Genomic DNA, 4,705 nt, shown 5'->3' with positions numbered 1-4,705 from the left:
TCAGTCACTAAATTCCATTCCCCTGCGGGAGGATTTCATTTCCGGGGGTGGGGGAGTTGAACCCCCAAACCATCACCTTGGCTACGCCCATGATAATACTACAAATAATAGAAAGGCTTGTCTTCTAGTCTATTCCTTCCAATCATTTGTAAACACTGTCTACCGAGAGATTTAGTCAACTAACTGTTCCTTCCAATCATTTGTAAACACTATTTACCGAGGGATTTAGCCTATAGTTTTTCCTATCATTTTTGAACACCATGTTTTGAGGAATCTAGTCTAGCTATTCAAGTCAGAACTACATGGAACCTTTCAGAACATGCATAGAACCTTGGCTCTAACGATTTTCCTAGAAATTTAACAGTTGATGTATATCGTTGAGAAAAGAATTACTAGATCGTTGGCAACATTGGGAATATTCTAGTTTGACCGTTGTAATTTTTCAAATCAAAAAAAAAAGAAAATTTGGCTTGAGAACTAAACTTAAATCTAGAGCCAACATCGGTTTTGAAAGGACTATTGCGTCCAGAAAATTTATCGTTTTCTAAGATTAGATTTGAAGGTCTATCCTTGGAATTAATCAATAATAATAATAAAAAAAACATGGCGTAGTCAGCCGTAGTGTACCGATATTATGCGATAACTGAGTAATTTTTTAAGTTGCTTCAAGTTTATTGAAAGAATATCTAAGATTTTCTTATATTTAGGCCTATTACGTAATATAGATAATATCTAGATCTAGAAGTAGCTCTAGATCTAAACTAGATCTTAAGAGTTCTAAATCAGAAGTCAAGGTCTAGTGTTAGATCTAGATGTCCATCTAATGAAAATACCAATAAATAATCACATTGCTCACTAGCAGATTTGGTAACATGGTACCTCCACGGAGTGACGGTGACAAAATCAAGAGTTCGATACTCGGTTTGAACCAAAAATTTGTTTAATTAATATTTTGTTATATTTCTGTTGTATAATGGAGGTATTGCCTTTTAAAAAAATGTATTTTAATTTTTTTTCTTGTTTGTTAAATGTTTATTTTTGTTGAAAGTTTAATATTGAATAAAATATGTCGGCACTGTTGTTGTTGTTTTAATTCCTCTAATCAGCTTGCAACATTTTCATTGGGTTAAAAAAAGAAAAAGGGTAGACACGGATCTCTAAAACGACTCTAACCATATTCCAAAAATTTTGACAGTTTATGTATATCTTTTGGAAATTACTAGCTAATTGGTCACACTTGGAAAACTCTTGATTTGACCGTTATAGTTTTTCAAATAGGATAATCTTTCAAACTTTGGTATAGAAGTTTAGACATTCTATCTTAAAGACAACTACGTCAGCATGTCTTCATTTAAGAGTTCAATCAACCAATAAACGTTGAGAAACATAGCATGCACCGTCTTCTAAGTCTGCATCTATAGGTCTAGCATAAGAACTTTTTATATATAGTTCGTCCATCGTGGTTCGATGATGACCACTTTGTCATGCAGGGGGATGAGGGCCTTGCACTGGGGTTTTTATGCCTCCTCATGTGGCTGGTGAAACCTATGTGAGCCCGGAATGTTCGGACGCACACTGGGCAGGTTATTCCAGCTAGAGCTGGTGTCCTGGGCCTTGCTTTTCTTCTCTGGCGTTTTTCTTCTGCCATTGTTGTTTTCTTTTCCTCAGCAACTTGTGCGTCAGTTTTCATAGCGCGACGCCATGATGCTCTGTCATGTGCCTCTGTCTCTTAGGTGGCTGGGTCTTTGCTGAACGCCTTCAGAGAAGCTTTGAGGGTGTCCCTGAAGCACTTTCTTTGACCACCTTGCGAGCGCTTTCCTTCCCTAAGTTGGCCATACAAGAGTCGTTTAGGGATGCGGTGGTCTTCCATTCTGCAGACGTGTCCTGCCCATCGCAGCTGGGACTGCATCAGGTTTGTATGGATGCTTAGCAGACCCGCTCTTCGAATGACTTCAGTAGCTGGTATTTTGTCTTGCCTTTTGACATTCAGTATTTTTCTTAGACATGTCATGTGGAAGTGATTCAGTTTTTTTGCATGTTTTCTGTACACTGTCCACGTTTCTGAGGCATAGAGCAATGACTTAAATTCTGTCAAGTCACTGGTTTTCCTGGCTAGCTCAGGCAACCCATTCCATGCTCTAATAGCACTAGGGAAGGAGTATTTGTACAAATGTGTCCTAGCATATGGGACGAAGAATGTTCCTTCATCTTTGTGTCTTTCTGAGTAATTTATTAAATTTTGTTTTTGTATTTGAAGATTATGGTTTAGTGTTTTATGTATGATTGCTATTTTAGTTTTGAGTCTTCTGTCCTGAAGGATTTCTAAATTTAGTGATTTTACTAAAGGTGTTACTCTAGTCAAATGTGAATATTCGTTTGTTATGAATAACATTTTAGTTTTATGTTCTTATTTGATTTATAGAAATTTCTTTTAATAAATCCTAATGCTTTGTTTGATTTTTTTTATAGTTTCATCAATATGTGGATTCCATGACAGTTTTTCATTTATTATAACACCTAGATATTTTGCGTTTTTAGTCTGTGTTACTGGTTTGCCATGAATAAGATAAGTGGAATTAATTTTAGTTTTTTTGTTACTCTTAACAACTGACATTTTTTCTGGGTGGAAAGACATGCTCCAATTTGATTCCCATTTCTGTAATTCATCTAATCCTCTTTGTAAAATATCTGTGTCTTGTGTTTTTTTTTTTGTTCTATATATTATGCAATCGTCTGCAAATAATCTGACTTTTGTTCCTGAAGTAATGCAATTTTGGTAAATCATTTATGTAAATTAAAAATAGTAGTGTACCTAAGACTGTTCTTTGAGGTACACCTGAGTCTACTGTTATTGGTGTTGATTTAGAGCCATTTATTATTACTTATTATTAGTTTGTTCTCTCCCTATCAGAAAATCTTAAATCCACTGATGCAGTGGACCATTAATGCCGAAATATTTTAATTTTTTAAGCAAACTATGGTGGTGAACTTTGTCAAAAGCCTTGGAAAAATCTAGTAAGATAGCATCTATTTGTTCACTATTATCTAAACCTTTTGAAAAATCATCAATTAGTCCTATTAGTTGTGTTTCACATGATCTATATTTCCTAAAGCCATGTTGGGTGGGGTGAGGACATTATGTCTAAGTGGTTTATGATGTTGCTACATATTATGTGTTCTAGGATTTTACATGTGATGCTGGGAAGTGATACTGGTCTGTAATTTCCTGGGTCAGATTTTTCTACTTTTTTTAAATAGGGGGGTGACATTAGCTTCTTTCCAGTCCTTTGGTACTCTGCCCTGGTTAAGCGATGACTGAAATAGTATTTTGAACACTGGGGCTAGCTCATTGCTTAGTTATTTGAGTAATCTAGCTGGAATACCATCAGGTCCAGACGCTTTATTTGGTTTGGTGTTGGCTAATTGTTTTTGGATATTGATATTGCAACAGGCTTTCAAGCTAAAATATTAAAATATATTATTGTTGAATACTTCCACCTTGGCATAATTTGGGTATAAAATTGACAGAGTCGAATGTCGCAAAAATTACAAGCTTCATATATTGGATTTAAAATCCTATTATTTAAATTTGCATAACCTGATCAATGAAACAATACTCTCTGAACTATTCAACTAGTGACGATCACCACAGTTGTATTAAATTGCTTTTTTTTTTTAAATTGGTAAATTAGTGACACTATGAGAATGAATGAATGATATTGTAGTAAATGTAATTTCTCTTAAGAACTTGTGACCCACCGGGCTATTGATATGACTATTTATGACTGAAAATTTACAAGGGTGCGTGTGGGTGTATACTTGCAAGGTGTATGTGTGTGTGTGGGTGTATACTTGCAAGATGTTTGTGTGTGTGTGTGTGGGTGTATAGTTGCAAGATGTTTGTGTGTGTGTGTGGGTGTATACTTGCAAGATGTATGTGTGTGTGTGTGTGTGCGTATACTTGCAAGGTGTATGTGGGCTATTGATATGACTATTTATGACTGAAAATTTACAAGGGTGCGTGTGGGTGTATACTTGCAAGATGTTTGTGTGTGTGTGTATACTTGCAAGATGTGTGTGTGTGTGTGTGTGCGTATACTTGCAAGGTGTTTGTGTGTGCGTATGGGTGTATACTTGCAAGATGTTTGTGTGTGTGTGTGGGTGTATACTTGCAAGATGTTTGTGTGTGTGTGGGGGGGTGTATACTTGCAAGGTGTATGTGTGCGTGTGGGTGTATACTTGCAAGATGTTTGTGTGTGTGTGTATACTTGCAAGATGTTTGTGTGTGTGTGGGTGTATACTTGCAAGATGTTTGTGTGTGTGTGTGGGTGTATACTTGCAAGATGTATGTGTGTGCTTATATTTGCAAGGTGTTTGTGTGCGTGTGAGTGTATACTTGCAAGATGTATGTGTGCGTGTGGGTGTATACTTGCAAGGTGTATGTGTGCGTGTGGGTGTATACTTGCAAGGTGTATGTGTGCGTGTGGGTGTATACTTGCAAGGTGTATGTGTGCGTGTGGGTGTATACTTGCAAGGTGTATGTGTGCGTGTGGGTGTATACTTGCAAGTTAGTGCAATGGTGTGGTGCACCTGTCCGAGTGGTTAGTTTAGTGTGTGTGGGGGGGCGGGGTCTCTTAGTGTAAGGATGTGGTGTATAATGTATTGACTTCAACAAGGAATTATAAACTTCACTTAGAATTTGTAT

This window comes from Biomphalaria glabrata, chromosome 14 (assembly GCF_947242115.1).
Source record: "Biomphalaria glabrata chromosome 14, xgBioGlab47.1, whole genome shotgun sequence".
NCBI classification, from domain to species: domain Eukaryota; kingdom Metazoa; phylum Mollusca; class Gastropoda; family Planorbidae; genus Biomphalaria; species Biomphalaria glabrata.
Note: the sequence above shows the minus strand (reverse complement) of the source record.